The sequence below is a fragment of the Opisthocomus hoazin genome, chromosome 9 (assembly GCF_030867145.1).
Source record: "Opisthocomus hoazin isolate bOpiHoa1 chromosome 9, bOpiHoa1.hap1, whole genome shotgun sequence".
In the NCBI taxonomy this organism is placed as follows: domain Eukaryota; kingdom Metazoa; phylum Chordata; class Aves; order Opisthocomiformes; family Opisthocomidae; genus Opisthocomus; species Opisthocomus hoazin.
Genome location: NC_134422.1, coordinates 26,686,279 through 26,703,984, shown reverse-complemented (window position 1 = coordinate 26,703,984; position 17,706 = coordinate 26,686,279). Strand labels below are relative to the sequence as shown.

Here is a 17,706-nt window from a genome sequence, read left to right as displayed (position 1 = left end):
CTTTTGTATTAGGGAAACAAACCCAAATATCAAAGCATCAATAAGTCCGTTGATTCCGTTTTAGTTTAAACAAAGAAAAGAAAAGAAAAAAGAAAAGAAAAGAAAAGAAAAGAAAAGAAAAGAAAAGAAAAGAAAAGAAAAGAAAAGAAAAGAAAAGAAAAGAAAAGAAAAGAAAAGAAAAGAAAAGAAAAGAAAAGAAAAGAAAAGAAAAGAAAAGAAAAGAAAAGAAAAGAAAAGAAAAGAAAAGAAAAGAAAAGAAAAGAAAAGAAACTTAAACACCGATCTTTCAGCAAAGACAAAAACTGTACCTCTCATGAAGAAATACGGTTTTAACATAAGAGTTACTAGATGCTTAAAAAAAGATGTTTCCCATTTTTATTCCTCCCCTTCAGCATTTCTCCTATTTTCTCCCTCTTTCCTTTTCTGAATGGCTTTAATTCTGTTTAAATGCTTCTTCCACATTGACACCCTTTTCCGTTTGATTTTTCCCATTGCTTTGTTCCTGCATTCAAAATGCAGAGCATCCCTACCTCTCTTTCCCACCAGATTCCCTTCCTTATTCATGTTGCCTTTTAAATTTTTTTTTCTACTCCTCTGTTTACTCCATGCCTTTGCTTATTTTCTACCACTTCAGTAGAAAAGAGTCCAAGCAAAGATATAAAGAAAATGGGAAGCAACAACATTCCTTCGCTAGTCCGCTGTTCTGCGCGTGGAAGCATGCCACTTCTGACAGAACGGTCCAACTGGCATCACAGCAATCCCTGCTGTATTTGACAAGGATGTTACGTTGCTCGGGCAACTATTCCTAATTGTCTTTTGGGATCCTGAGCAAACAAGATGGGGTTTTTGCTGGTCTCTATAAAGGACACACCAGCACGGTGGGAGCGAACACAGGTTACTGCTATAGCAAGTGAGGCACTAAAGAAAATAGCTGAGGCAGCCCTGTTTGCAGTAACACGTCAATCATATATAAAACCCAATCTATTCCGCAACTATAGTCATGTAAGATAATAGGTACAACAGTTGTCATACAAGACTACAACAGCTACTATTCCAGAGACATTAATGTTCTTCTAGACTCATACTGAAAGCAAATCTGAATGTTTCTCCTGGCTTGAAAATTAAATATATAAAAAAGGCTGTTTATATATAACAGCATCCTACAGGAAGTAGATTGTCAACAACAGTTTGGCAGGGCACTATTAACATCTTTTAGAGATTGGGAAGAAAAATTTGCTGAAAGTAATCTGCGCTGAAACAAATAAAGGCAGAAGCTTTAAGAGCAGGAGCTATTGCCTCAAAGTTCCTCCAGAAGGTTCATCTCAGTATATGAATATTTTGCATCTTAAAAGAAACACACCATATGCTGGGATGGCTTTTCTTAACTAGAAAAGTCTGCCTTATATTTTTGGAACAGCCAAGTTTTTCCTCAGGCATGTTTATTGACATGTTTCATAAATCTCAAATTCTTAACTGAAAAACAAACCTACTTTGGCTGTATCAATAGTGGATTTTTTTTTTATTTATTTCAGAGGCCAAAAGGAGGAAGAAAGGAGAAATTTCAAGTAATTTGGGTGAAAAAGTCTGTTTCAACATAAACACACACCAAAACGATCATCCCTAGCAAACGTATTCAAATGAAATTTCAGATTTTCAAACTTTTCTCCATTTTTCCTTTTATGGAAAATATTTGTTAAATTTAATCCAAATTCACTAACAAAGGTATGAAACTGCAACTTTTTTCAGAATATAATGAACCAATAAACCGCACTTCCTAACCTAACAGAATCCAAAATCCTCCTCTGTGGACCCCAGCCCTGCCCCTCTGTTTTCTGCCTGGCCCACAGGAGGTACAGATCCACCCCAACCTCTCCAGTTTTCCTCGCCCCGGAGAGCTGCGTGACAGACACCATGCAGAAAGTTACAGGGGATTCTTCAAGACCCTACCAGAAAGATGGAAAATGATCCAAATTTTTGTTTTAATTGTGTTTACTCTGTTTTCACTTTAGTCTCTGCCCTGTAACACATAAAGGTTTCTCCACCCTACACTAACCAGCCCACACTGCTGGATGCAATGTCCATCTTCCCTGAGTTTTTTTAAACCTACACACACTGTAGCACACTGTAATAAGCACATAAACATAGCAAATTTAAGGTCTAAGAAGTGATTGGACCAACTAGGGAGGGAAAGATGTATCTCAAGCTATCCGAGAGGCGTCACAGCCCAACAGGACAGCGTGCGGAAGCGCCGGTGAGAGCAGCATGTTGTGCTCCCTGCTGTGAGTTACTGCCAGAGGCAGGACACAAGGCTCAGCACATCTAAGGTGCCACAGCTGTCCTGTGCTCATCTTTCACGTGGAGGAAAGGAAAAAAAGGAACAAAAAGTATTTTCCAAGCCATTAGCAGTACTTTTCTAAGGATGCAGTCTTAACTATACCCCTTTTTTCCCCATGGACCATCCCAGCTCCCAAAGCCCGAGAACAGCTCGCACTAAACAGAGTAAGAGATACATCATCAGCAATTTCTGGTGGACTTATGTAGCTACAACTGGTCAAAAAGTTCTGTTATAGTCTTTGCTTAGCTAGATTTGCAAGTACTTGCAACTATTTTTGGCCAAAAAACTTTCTTGGCCTCTATTACTTCCAGAATGGGTGCTTCTTTCTTATAAGTGTTTTACATCTTCAGACAATTTTCCCTGTCCAAGGAAAGCATTCTCGTTCTCTTACATAAGAAAGCAGATTTTACCACTGAGAACACTTAAAAAACTAGACCATCTGAGAGGCCCAGGCCACAGCTAACTGACTGCCAAGCTGCTCTGCATCCTGAAATGCTGCCACCAGCATTTAATACACCAGCAAAGTCAGTGATATCCTGCCATTATCACTCAGGGGCTTTCAACTTTCATAAAATGTACTCAGAGGAATTTTCAATTTCATAATGCCACTTTAACATACATAGTATAAACAGATATGAAAAGACACTACTCTTATTTAAGCCTGGAGGAAGAGAAAACACAAGTCATATTTCCCTATTACAAATTATGCATTTTGAAATATTAATAAAACAAGTGACAGTGGTGGACTGCACTCAGGAGCTAAATAACAGGAAAATTAAAGTAAGATTTGTCCTTACAACTACTACTATTGACAGTGTATTAACTTTCTCAGGAGCTACGTGAGTAAATGAGGAGCTAAAACATTCCTTGCACTACTTGGCATTATGAAGAAAAAAAACCAAAATGACTTAATATGGTTTTATATAGATGTATTTTCTTTTCAATTTTGAGGTCATTTTTGGAAGATGTTTCTGCTTGTGCAGATATTTATGTGAAGTCCTCAAAGTTTACAGTACATGTAGCCTTTCATCTGTTTCAGCAGGGCTCCAGGAGGACACTGTTTGAGCACTTCAAGTTGCAGGGCAGAGATATCACAGACTCACAGACTCTTGCTGCACTTGAGTATCCACACTGACCTTCAATAAAACAAATAATTTTTAAGGACTTTGTACTATATTTCGAAGTAGGAAGACAGGAGCATATCCTAAATAAATAAATAAACACACAGCATAAACTATCAAATAAAAGTCATATTGTTTTCATATCAAAGATTGTAAGCTGAAATTTCATGAAGTACACTAGCACCAAAATGAACAGCGTTCTCTGGACATTCTGTACTGACATACCATCAAGACAGAAAGCATACATCGTCTCTATTACTCAGATTAAAAGGTGATCTAAATGACACTGGGTTTAAGATGACAAGAAGACCTCCAGCAGTAAGCAGCTGAACATAAATCTGGTTGTTTCAATCATGTTGTCATGACCTCTCAGGAGGAGGAAACACAAAACACACCTGCAATTCTATTAGGACTGACACACAACCTGAAGAGGAGGCATTTATTACAATTAGGTATCTACTCATACTCTAGACAGGACAGTAAACATTTTCCTTCATGATGACATCAAACTTCATTCTTATATCATCAAACCCCCCCCCGTTGCCAGGATCCTACTCACAACTCCACCCCTGTTCTTAACAACCACCATAAGATTTTATCTGCAGTCTTGGCCAGAGCCAAGAAGATGTGCTGGCTATCACAGACTCTGATCAAACAGGGCTCATTAAGTATTCATCCTTTCTCTGCTCGCTGACTATGATAAATCAGGGAATACTGTCCCCAGTCTGAGAGCTTCTTATTCTCACATGAGATGCTGAGAAATCTGGATTTTTCAGAGCAAGATTCAACACAATATGGACAGGATTCTAATGATAAATTTGTATGCATAAAACTGGTGATCAAAGTAGAAGGCTCCTATTCAGAAGAATCACACGTGTTTATGAAATACAACAGTTACAAACCACTGCTGAAACAGAAAATGGGATAGAGGGGTTTACTTCATGTTTTGCTGGCCATGAAGAACTAAAGAGTTTGTGTCAGAAACTACAACTCAATTCATCTATTTGTTCTGAATTTCTAATGCCGTACAACTGACGGTTTGAAGTTCAGCATCTCTGTTTTAACCTTCTCTTGCCATTGTCTACTGATTTCATAGCTGCTGAGACACCTCGTAACATTATCTGACAGCAACCTCTACGCATAAGTGTAGTCCCAAAAAGTATATTGCATACAAGAATAATGACAGAAGTATAAATGATAAAATGCTACTATATTAAAAAAAAAGATACAGCAAAAATAGAAATACAGATAAAATTTCTCCCTCTGCTCCTTGTTACCATTCACAAATTATAAGATCAGCTTATATGCAGGGCAACTCAGTATTTGTAAATTCACTAGAATAAAACTGTTCGACTGCATTGACTCCGAGTCACCTATCATCTATACAGTGAAAATATACCGTGATATATTTATTTATACATAAATGTTATTAAAAAAAACTTCTGTATTACCAGTCACAATATTGTCACTTTTACAAATAAATATACCTTTAGAAAGTTAGATCATTAGACTGAAATACAGAGAAGCATTAAAGGTCTACTCAAAAGTGAGACCTATTCAGTATTTTTCAACTGAAACTTTTCATTAATGTGTTTATTGCCGCTGAATGAACAAAGATACACAATGTAGCCACTTTCCTTTCCTCCTCCTCCCCCCAAAAGGCACTTTAGGAGGATTTCACAATGCAGCATCATAAAATATTTTGTTAACCTTGATGCTTACTTTGTCTTGATACCAACTTTCAAGTTCTGTTACAATTTTTTTTCTTCCTTGGAAGAAGAGATCACTCCAGCTGTAATGACAACAGTAATCTTCTTAAGTAACTCATTTTATTTTTGCAACACTCCTTAGTCCTTCACAATAGCTGGTAAGTCAGCGTGTAGCCAAATACGCGTCAGCAACCTCAGCCAAAATGCCCACAGCCATTTACACAGAAGAGAAACTCCCCTGCTGCATGCAATACCTGTTCCAAAATTAATCAACATCAGAAAACAGCAGTAAAATAATTCTTGAAACACTACCACGCAAATATGCCAAGGAAGCGAAAAGGACTTGTAAGGTTAATTGTATCAATGCTACATAGCGACACTTCACAAATAAGTGTTTTGGGACAGCCTCCTCGCTATAAACATTCTAAAAGGCTGATTAACAGGGAGAGAAGGGGGGAAAGAAGCACTTTAGATATTCAGTTGGATATTGCAGTGTTCTGATAGGAAAATCTCACATTCATCCTTATTTCGTTTGATTTTTAACAAGAATCCAGAAGCAAGAAAATTGCATCTATTCTACCCAGGCGGGCTTCGCCCATGCATTTGGGAAAGTTAGGAAATTTACTTCCCTGACATTTTCTTTTCCTTTTTTATTTTTAAACTCTCTCCACATCTGTGCAGGGCACTGGTCTCCAGTTCTACGCTGCTCCACTCAGACCCTCAGCAAGACAAAGGGCAACTGTGACAAATGACTGACATGAGTTTGAAGTCTACCGCCTACTACTTTCAAATATATATGTTATAGTCTTTGAAACTCCTTGTAAAATGTCATTTTCTCTCTTAAATCCAGTAATAACAATGGAAATGGTTTGCTTAATTTTAGTTTTGTGTCATTTACTTTTTCCTTCATGCATTTCTCTTTAATACTGACTCTGCCTCTTATAGATAAATAGTTCAATAACAAAGATAGAAAAATACGTTTCTGTGTGCAGAACAAACTGGAGCACGGTACTAAATGTACTGAAGCGTGTAAAATGTTAATTACAATGAAAAATACCGAAATATGTTGCTCAGCTCATTGCAGGATTGCTAACCAAAGTCTATAGCTACAGAGGTTTGCAGATAGAAGCACACTGCTTGGGGCCATGCTGGAGTCGTTGCCCGCCTGGCAGATGTCTGGCTGACGCCTGGCTGTCCAGCCCGTGCCTGCGCTGTGGCTGAACGACATACACAGGCATAGAAACTCATCCAGAACTGCCCAGAAATCTGCAGGTGGGCATAACCCAAGGAGGAGGATATTCTGTCTCTGCTTAGTTTCTGACCGTGCATTAGGAAGCACAGGAAGTTCCGTCTGAACATGAGGAAGAATTTCTTCACTCTGAGGGTGATGGAGCACTGGACCAGGCTGCCCAGAGGGGTTGTGGAGTCTTCTTCTCTGGAGATATTCAAGACCCGCCTGGACAAGGTCCTGTGCAGCCTGCTGTAGGTGACCCTGCTTCGGCAGGGGGGTTGGACTAGATGACCCACAGAGGTTCCTTCCAACCCCTACCATTCTGTGATTTTGTGATTCGTTCTGATTAACAGAGCCCGCTTGCTAAATCCAGTACAGAGAGTTCAACTGCTCTCCACATACCCTTTCTCTGAGATACACATTCCCCATTTTTATTTATGTAGGTCTTTGTAGATCATCGAGGGAAACTTCATACCACAGTCCCTGTCAGCCACTGTTAGCAAGTGAGGCTGCTCTTATGTTCAGGCAAACTTTGCAGGAACAGTAAAAGCAAATATCATGGGAGAAACTTTTGCAAAATTCTAGCATCATTATTTGCAAGAACCATCTCCTCCTAGAATGGAGCACCACTGACCAAAGGTACTTTATTTCTCTATTTCTCATCTGATGCTGTTGCCTTCTGTGTTCTGCTCACATGCATGCATGCCCTTATTAGCAAAACAGAAGTAATCAGCAAAATCTAAACTTTGACATTTGCTATCTTTCACTTTCAACCTGTTGTGTTGCCTTTGCCCACATCACTCTTTTGATATGCTTGATAAATCTATGGAAACAGAAATGCAAAGTGCAAATATGCTTCAGATATAAAAAAAGTTTAATTTCCTCAAATAAAACATTCACCCTCTTAGCTTCAGGTACTTGAACAAAGCCTTTAAAAATGCACTACAATTCCATCATTATTTGAGTATTTAACTCTTAAGCAACAGTTGGCAATGAAAATAAAATGGCAAGCACTAAGTAAACATTATACAAAATACAACGATAAACAAAGATTAGCTGTCTGGGAAGTGCACAGAAGTCACAGAAGCCTCAAAGCCTCATGCTTCCTCATTTATTCTTCAATGGAAAAAAACTGACATTCACTGAAAAAGTATTTATTTTCTATGCTGCAATCTGTGGGAGCCTAAAGAACTGGAAGTCATTTTGCGGCATACTGAGATTGTTTAAAAAAACCAAAAAACTTCAGAGAGGTCTGCTTGAATTACTTTCTGGATCTCACAATACCCATATACATTTATTTCTATTCAGACTTGTCCTTCTAAATGAGAAATTCACATTTGGAAGTTGTACCATTATGTTTAAATCTGCTTCAGCATGGTTGAAATGTATAACTCACCTTGACAAAAATCACCAACATACAGTGCAAAAATATTTCACCTGCTACTGTTAAGAAGTGGAACATTACACTGCTATTAGGCATAAGGCTCATTAGGAAAATTACTGATTTTCCTCAGTATGCTTAACATCATGAATTTCCCAGCATTTTGTTCTCCAAGGTTTTTTTCCTTCATAGTTCCCAGCCCCTGACAGCCCCCACCAAGGATCTCCCGCGATGGCCAAGGACCCTCTGGAGAAGCACGAAGCCTGCACCAGCCGGGATGCAGGAGGGGCAGCCGGAGGGCAGTGGCATGGAGCACCGGAGGCCTGGGCAAGCAGACATGCCCGTGTGCCCAGCGGGAACTGGTGAGCTCAGGTAACAGGACTGAAATTCAGAGAGGGGTGTATTAATGGGTAGGGAGTGATCTTCAAAGGAGAGGCAGAATGATTCAGAAGGCAAGAGCTGAGAAAGCACATCACGGTGCTGGAAACCCAGAGAAGTAACGAACACATTCCTGGTGCACCTGTCTTTAAAAAAAATTAGTTTCAAAATTAGTTTCCACTCATTACATTTCTTTACAAGAAACTAAATTTCATCTATAAGCAGATTTATCTAATGTTGGTGTTTTTTTCAGTGTTATATCACACAGCAAAGACATGTTTTTCATGAACATGCCAAGAACCAGCCAAGAAAGCAGAACTACACATTCCTCAAGATATCTGTGGCCTAAAGAGCAGTTTGTTTCCATCAGCTTTAAACGTGGGGATGTTGCCAGAGATGTTCAAGTATGAAATGAATAAAGCTGCCATGCCCTCCACAAGGATGTTCTGCATTTCTAAGCACTGAGCACGGTGTCCACAACCAGATGAAGCAGGAGAACAGAAGCAAGAAAAAAAGATAGAGAGCTTACCATTGAACACCTGTAGTGGCATCAAGAAAGAGAACTCCTTTGTTATGAGATATTGCTCCTCTTCTCAAGAGCGCTATGAACCTAATTTACATCAATCCCATCTTAATTAGTTCTAGTTTACTGTACTTAAAACCCCTTCAACTGATGTAAGTTAGCACTCTTCTGCTGCCCTCAATGGAACATCATCTTGTTTATCAAGCCCTTAATGTTAGTCCCTACCTATTTTTTACATAGCATTACTCTTTACTGCATCTTTGAAATTATTTTTACTGACTTACTACAAATAACATGAGTGAAAAGAATGAAGAAAATGTAGAAGATGAAGAAGCCAATATATTCAAACTTTACAAAAAGAATGCTGTGTAATTTAATAATAATTCAAACAGTAAATAGGATATAGAATAGTAAAGAGATAGAGCACAGATTTATGACTAACATTATTTGATAACTTTATGTAAAATGGTTGAGTTAATGTATTCACAATATTAAGATTAAAGCATATAAATTTGCAAATACTGAATAAATCTCAAAATTCTAAAGAACACTGAGGAGGAAATCCAATAATGGCTGTAGCAGAAACAGCATAAGGTGGCAGGGGCTAATAACAAGGCAGTGCATTTGCACCACGAGCTGGCAGCCAAGGGCCAGCACAGCTCCCGACCGGACAGTCAGCAGATATCAGAGCTGAAGGCAACGATCCTTCCCCCTCGCCCCGTGCACAGCCCTGGTATAATGCACTGACAGTGCGAATAACATCTCAGCTGTCAGGAAGTGCCCACATCATAGAGGACAAGTACGTGTTTGGATCTCTAATGGTGGTACAGTTAGGAGAAAAATGAGGCAATCAAGAAGGCACAAAATGTCAGGAGAACTATGAACAACGATCTGTTATACAGCCTCTGGGAAACTGGCCTAGGCATTTCAAGTAGGAAACCTAAAACCTAAGCGTATTAAGAAAAATATCACAGCTTTAGGAAAGGCCAAGTGATTACAGCATGGCTGTTGTACCACCTCCTCCACCTGAACTTACTGCTCATAGACTCATGTCATATTGATTTCACCAAAATACTATGAAAAAACAAAAGAAAATTATTAACTGGCATTTGTAAAGTTTCAAGGCAAACAACCTGCCGCTCTCTCTCCTCTTCCTACTGTAGCTCACAAAATTTTACTTAAATTTGTAGCACTTCTTCATGCAGATGGACACACAGCAGCTGTTATGGAAAGGGTAAGAGCCACGAACCTAAGCTGCCATGTTCATTGTTACACTTCGGAGCAACTAACTATTTTGCAGATCCAGCATCAACCTTTGCATCGCCAGAAACAGAAGTCAAAAAGCATATTGCAGGTTACTTTTGAAACTGCTTCTATTCGTTGAACTCACAGATGCTGCATAACCAGCTGGAGCTGCTGCAGAGTCCTGTTGGGGTCCAAGGGCTAGGCAGCAGTTTGGCTAATTCTAATCCTCATAACTCTGACCTGGTTTGAGGCCTATCCCATTAATCCCCAACTCACATCTCACAAGAAAACACAACTGTTACTGTATTAAATAGAGACTGAAACCACTCTAATTATTAATTTAAAGGTCTGTCATGCAACAGTATTTATGTGACTGGGCAGGGGACAGAGTGTGCAGCTACTAAAGAAAATACTGTGCAATTTTTTTAAAGATTATTTTGTATCGCATGTCACTCTGAATCGTACACTGCAAACTGACCGTGGGTTTTACATGTAGGCTACATTACCAGCCATAGGAGTGACTGAGAGAGGCCTGCTCAGTGGACCACTGTGTATTTTACATTTAACTTCTCATAGCATATTTGCACACCCACGCATATAGGTCACAGCTAAGGAGAGTTATAGAACTCTTTTAGTTTTTTTCAGTCAGAGAACGGCTTATTTTTGCCCATGATTATGTCACCCAAGAACATTAAATCAGGTAGCAACTATGACCTGACCGTAGTTACCAGAAGTTACATGCACAAAAAAGCACCGCTGTCAGGTGCGAGTGAGCTTGGAAAGGCAACCTGTATTCAGCTGACGGGAACAGCGGAAGAAGATGGGTTTTATGCATCAACAACCATTACAATGAAAGACACAGAATTTGTATGGCTACAGAGCTAACTTCCCAGTACCAGGAGCACACCGATACTTTACCTCCAGACTCAATCTCTGAGTTCCCTACAGCTCTATTTCATATCATTTCCATTCTTCTGTTTTCTGCAAACATCATCTGAAGAAAGCTTGTTTTCCAGAAACAGCTTAAAACCAAGAAACACAGACTTTAAACACAAAAGAGACATAATTACTTCCCAGAGGGATGCATGTGTCATGCTCACATTGGGGTCAGAGGGATCCCAAGATGACTCAACACCAACTGCCAGTTTCAGATCTCAACAAGCTGCTTTGTTTTGAAGCTTTTCGCTTTTAACCAAGTTTCATTTCCACCATCAGCCACCACCTCCTCACCCAGCTGACCCACTCCACCCTGAAAGAAACATGCGCCACCAAACTAACCATTCCAGCATCCTATTTACATGTTGAAAGTCCCTTTATCTGGTACATTTCTTGTCATTTCCATAGTTCTCCACCAGTGATTTCATCTTTCCAGTTTCCCCAGAATATCAATCCTTACTAGGTGGCAACCCGGCTAACCAGCACCTTAAACACAAAAGTATAAAAGAAAATGTTGTGCCCCACCAATTTCCTAAAAGTTTTCCTACTGCAGAAAATAAATTAATTGAAGAAACTTTGATCTTGTGGCCAAAATCTCAAAAATCATAATCTGAGAAGATGAGCCATGGTCTATCTGGATTTGTTTCTCTCCCACTTCTCAAATCACAGTGCCATTACTTTCCAAACAAGACTGATATTTATTTTCAAACACAGTTTGGGAAGAAATAGTTAAAGGATGTTTTCCTGAAGTAGATCACAAGGGTGTCAGGCAACCCTGAGTAGGTCAGGCATAAAAATGCTCATATAGTAGGAATGGGGACAAGAGCCCATCTGCGGTCCCACTGCAGAAGCAGGCTGACCACACTCAGGAGAGAGATGGTGAGGGCAGAGATGAAATGGGAAAAGTAATCGCCTGCTTGGAACCGTTCCTGTAAGATATTCACAGAAACTTCTCTTGACCCAAATCCTGTTTAACATCACCTTATGCATGTTCTGTCCTTCTACAAGAACAGAATGCCACCACTCTGTGCCGCATAATCTAGTCACGCTTTATTAAGCAAGACGTGTGCGGCATTTCTGTTCCAGCTTGTCTATTCTATGACACATACAAATCAAGGTCCAGATGACACTGCCACCAGACACCCTGGGACACAAGATGCTCACCCCAACCAGTCAGCGTGTCCAAGTCCCGGCTGGTGGCCTGGACCTCACACCAGGCTGTTCCCCTCCAGCTCAGCCTTTCAAGCATCAGAGGTACGTGCGTGTCCAATGTCATGCTCCCTCATCCCCTGCAACTGGGGCTACTGCTTTAACTGTTTATTGCTTTCTCATTTAAACTGTCAGCATGAGCCGTCAAAGGTGTCACCAATTCCACAGTCCACATCAATTAGCAGTTGCCACAAGATTTCTGTGACTCTTTGGTCTCCCACCCCCAATGTGTTACAGGAAGTGTGAAGTTAACAACAGTTACAGAATAAAGTTCTTCTGTTGTTTCTTCATTTTCCAGGATTAATCAGGTCAGCTAGAACTGGGCAGATGTAGCCAACGTTTCCTCTGTCTGGGCAGGCAGCCTTCACCCCATGGCACAGGTTTCATATGGCCTTTTCTCTGCGCAACTTGGGCTTACTCCATTCCTCAACAGAAAACTTTTCAGTTCATCATTTGAAAAATGGTATCACAGTCCAAGATAAGGTATCTTGAAACCAATCTATAGATCATTCTTACACAAATATTACTTACTTTGGGTTTAGTTACTTCTACAACAAAGCAATCCCAGATTTATGCCCTACTGTACTGATGTAAAGGATCTAATACATGGTTTCAATACACCTGAATTCTTCACAAACATAATTCAATAACTTAACTGGAAACAATACATGCTACAGAAAAGCTCTGTATCACTAGAATATCATTTGCATTAGAGGACGGGACTACATTCAATACCATATACAGATAACTTAATCCAGCCTTTTAAGTAAAGAATCCATAACGTCCTTAGCATCTCCGCTTGGACTAGAAACATGCAAATCAACAAGGACTAAGCACGGCTTCTGTGATTTTTGTGATCCACATGAACTGAAAAGTACAGGGGTTTTATGTAGTTTATAGGCTACAAGCACTTCCATCTCCCAATTTCCACTGTAAAACAGGGAAAATAAAACTCTTATTTTAGCAGAGTCAGGAATGCAAGCAATCAGATCGCACCATGAGAGATCATAACCAAGACTGGACTTCCTATCTGCTAAATTCTGGGTACATTCAACTTGTCCATCTGATTCTCAGCATTCCAAAATAATGAGAAAGAGATTCACTGGAGTGAGGGGAGGGCTTGAATTCCACAAATGTGAAATATTTGATTGAGGAATATCAAACCTTTAGGAGATGCCCAGGGACAGCACTCTGCTAGAAATACAGATACCACCCCCCAGAAAGCAGACAGAAAGAAAACCAAGTTTCACAGAAGGAAATTGATTTTTTGGTAGAAAACTTAATCTTTGAGTCTAATGCAACATGACATCTGCTACTTGAAGTTGCTGCAACTCTGTATTAAAGCTCACAGTCAATTAGAGATTTCTTTTCTTTACACCTTGAGTTAATGCATCCATTATTTCCTTTAAGAGAAGTGCTTTAAACTAGTATAGAAATATATTCACCTTTAAGGAACTCAAAAAAACCCAATAAGGTAATTATTTAACTTGGTTTCAAAATGTTGCTGTTCTCTACGCTACAGTGAGGCATTTCTAAGGATCATTATAAAGCTCTCCCAATCTTTAGGACAGTACAACTGCCATACATTCCAGACTCAACCTCTTACTCTTCAGTCTCCAACTTCCTCCTCCTCTTACTTCAAAGCTTCTATTTTTAAAGTTATAGGTAACAAGTAATGAGATATACAATCTTTTTTGGTTTCTGAGTTGGCGATGGAGGGGCTCATACTGAAATCATTTAAACCAGTCTGTAACTTTCTCAGAAAGACAAGCTTGGAAATTCAGCAGCTCCCTCCCTGCTGCTACCACCCATATAGCCCTCAGCACATACTGACACATTTTACTTGGAACCAGCTCCTAAACTAACTGGAAATTCTGTGGGATTAATACACAATAATCCAAAAAAAAATAATTCAGAGTTTCTAAGCACCATCTATTTTTCACTGTAAATAGAAAATAGTCATGTCTGGGTTTTGCCTTTAATGCCAGAACAGTTAGAATTACAGAATAATTTCAGTTGGGAGGAACCTCTGGATGTCACTTGGTCCAAATCCCCTTGAGAAAAAGAAAAAAGCACCAAAAAAATCCACTTCAACCCTGTTTTCTCCTCTTTGAACAGCTGTCTCTAGTATTTTGTTATTGTTTACTTTTTAGCACCCTTAATATCTTCACGAGTCTATTCAGCCCAAAAGTTTCCCTAAAAGACAGCAGTTGGACTGTGTACACACAGTAACCTCCGTGGCCTTCTCCTGTCTTCCATGTTTCACGTTTCACTGTCCTCCCTCTCACTGCCTTATCAGTCCTCAGCACCGAAAGGTTCTTCCATCGTTTTTCAGCTCTTCCGAAAGGAACAACCCCAAAGGACGGATATGCTAGAAACACCTAGAAAGAAAACTTTAAACTGCCTTCGTGTCTGTATTCTGACTTACAGGAAACAGCTGAGAGCTGTAGGTTTGTATTTACAGCTTGGAAAACCTATGCATGGAGACAGTGAAATTAATTACAAACATATGTAAATAGCACCCTTCATAGCATGGCCTGTAAGGCCTGTAGCTATAGGACAAGGGGTAATGGTTTTACACTAAAAGAGGGTAGATTCAGACTAGATATAAGGAAGCAATTTTTTACAACGAGGGTAGTGAGGCACTGGAACAGGTTACCCAGAGAGGTGGTAGATGCCCCATCCCTGGAAACATCCAAGGTCAGGCTGGACGGGGCTCTGAGCAGCCTAATCTAGTGGTAGATGTCCCTGCTCACTGCAGGGGGGTTGGGCTACATGACCTTTAAAGGTCCCTTCCAATGCAAACCATTCTATGATTCCATAATTTCATAATCCTTAATATCTCATAATATTACAATCAAACTTAGTTCACATTACCTGGCACTTCATTACGCAACTTCCTCATCATTAGACTTCCTGCAGCTGGAGAGTTTCCCTTTCTATCACGAAAGCCATGTTTTGAATCTACCAAAAATCCAACATCCCTCACATGGTCTGAGCATGTTTACTTTCATTTGTACATAGTACCTGTTGCTGCTTCCTTTGACATCTGGAACGTTGATATGGCAAATTCACACACTCCCTCACCCCCACCCCCCCAAAAAAGTAAGCATTTACTTTAGTATCCCACTGGGAAGAAATTTTTTTCTTTTTTTTAATCTCATTAACGTCATCTTAAGAAAGAAACACAAGCCTGAAGGAAATTCTTGGAGAAATTCCTTTTAGAAGTATAATTGCCCAGAGTAACATTTCCCATGAAAATTATCTACAGAAAGTGCTGCCTTTTCCCATGCCAGCATAGTCAAAAGCTTCAAAATCAGCAAGCATTTAGTTACCAAGAAAAAAAAAAGAAAAATAAAGCCTCCCAGTTTTTAATCATCATGTACACCAGAGATCTCTGGGAATTGTTTGAATTGTTCAGTGTTTTTTAAAAAAAATTAGAAAAGACAAGGATAATGGACAATTATTTTCTACCCTATATATGAGGCCTAAGGGTTAATTAAACCATTAGAACAGGCTCACTGTATACAGACACACACATTACAAATATAGACAGACACACACGCTCCTTCGGCAGTGCAGCGCTGGCAGTTTCCTTCCCGTCTCCCACTGCAACACCAGCATCGGTGACAGCACATTCTCCAGCGTGACACAGAGGGGCTGACCCAGAGGACTAACGTCCCTTAAGGAACACAACCCTACCGAGACAAAGAGGCATGGTATAGAAGTATAAATTCTCAAGAATCTAAAGGATTATATGAAAAAAAAATCCCCAGAGAAAACCCATGCTGATATCTCATGTATCTGGCACAACAAGAGCAAAAACATTCACTTCTGTCACTCTGAGAAACCCAGTGGTAGACCACACCTCAGCAGAAACATGAGGCACCACGGGGTAGACACGCTTACATACCCCACACCCAGACATGATGAAGGGCTGAAGGAAAATGAAGCAGTACTGTGAATGCCCTCTGCCTTCATCTCCTGCCCGGACTGAAGGAACAAGCAGCAAAGGAGAGCAGCTCCCATCTCCAGCAGCACTTGCAATAGGGCGAGAGGCAGGGGACTCCCCTACTGAGGAAGTCACAAGGCTTTATCTTTCCAGAGCTGTGGCAGCTTTGTAGTAAGGTCAGAATGGCTGCTCAGTTGCACAGTAACTCTAACACCTGTGAGCAAAGTTAAGTTTCTGCTGGTTGTATCAAAAGCACACCCAAGTATATAAACATACAGAGAGACTACAGCCCTTCAGCACCAGCACTTGAAAAAACAAAACAAACCCACTCTTGTCCCTACCAGTACTCAAACCAATGTTTTGTTATTCCTGGGTGGAACTGAAGCAAACTAAAGACAAGAAAAGCCGCAGCAGAGACTTGGAGCATCACGGAGGTTTATGACTAAGCTCCCACAATGGGCTAAGAACAAAAAAGGGATGGTAGTAAGAAAGACTGCTAACAAGACCCCTAACAGCACCGCCAGTGGATCTGGGAGCGTAATAGCAAACTACTAGGGAGCGGAAGAAGCAAGCTTGAGGAACTACAGTACAACAAAAGATACATGTTTCAGCCATCAGTGGCAAGGGAAAATGTTTAAATAGAGTCTTCAGTCACAAATCCTGCAACATTTTGTTTTTCCAGATACACATCCTGGTATTTACTCACGCAGAAAAGGTAACTTAAATACAAACCTCTTCAGGGTATTTTAAATAGCAAATGTTGTATATGTCTGTGTTTATTTATCTAAAACGGACAGAAAAGAGAAAGTAGTCCTCCCCTTGTGTAGTTTTTAAACAAAAATAAAAGAAAACCCTATTAAGTATATACAAAGATACATGTTTTACTAAACGTATAAGATACTGTGATCCATAACAACCACATCTGCTTAACCTCTAAAGGTCAATGTCATGTCATTTATACCAAGATAAGAAAAGTCTAATTATAGTATCTACAGCTATATGGACAAAGGCTGGTTATTAGAAAAGAATTATTATAAACCAAACACAATTATATTATACAGAAACCATTAGATATTTGATGAGATTTTAATCTTTGAGCTGGTATCATTCTGCAAGTTAATCATCTGGAGAACAGAAAATCTGTTAGGAATGCAATTAAATGTACTAGTTCCATTAAAATCAAGCTGATATAGTTAATTGTAGTCCTAAAATAGCTATTTCCTCACACCTTCACTACGCAATTATTCTTTTTCATCTGCTGGCACACTTTTCGCTTCAACTCTCTGATCAGATCTGTGGATACTTTCGTTCCGCCGCGTTACCCCACGCAAGTTGCACCGCAGCTCGCTCCTCGACCTTGGATGCCAGCTCCACTCCGAGATGTGCAGCAAGGTCTTTTGTTTCGGTTACTCCTAGCCCGTAGCATCTGCATTGCTGAAGCTTTGGGGAAGAACATCAGCAACGCAGCCTTGCAGCACGCTAAAGCGGTTACGAAATAAAACCAAGCGAGGGGCCGACGGCAAAACCCTCGCCAGGCGGTGGTTTTCAGCACCAGCGCTCCTGGCAGGCGACCGATTCCCCAACAACTGTTTCAGCGGATCCCCTGCGTATTCAAAGGACCTGCCGGGGTTCTGCAGCACGGCTAGCGAACGGGGAGCGCAGGCCGTCCCCGCCGCCCTCCGAGAG

General features: G+C 40.2%; 1 protein-coding gene across 1 annotated transcript in view; it reads right to left on the bottom strand.

The window, feature by feature from the left end:
- The window catches only part of LOC104329019 (oxysterol-binding protein-related protein 6), a 136,267-nt gene that overhangs the window by 118,038 nt on the left and 523 nt on the right, over positions 1-17,706 (bottom strand).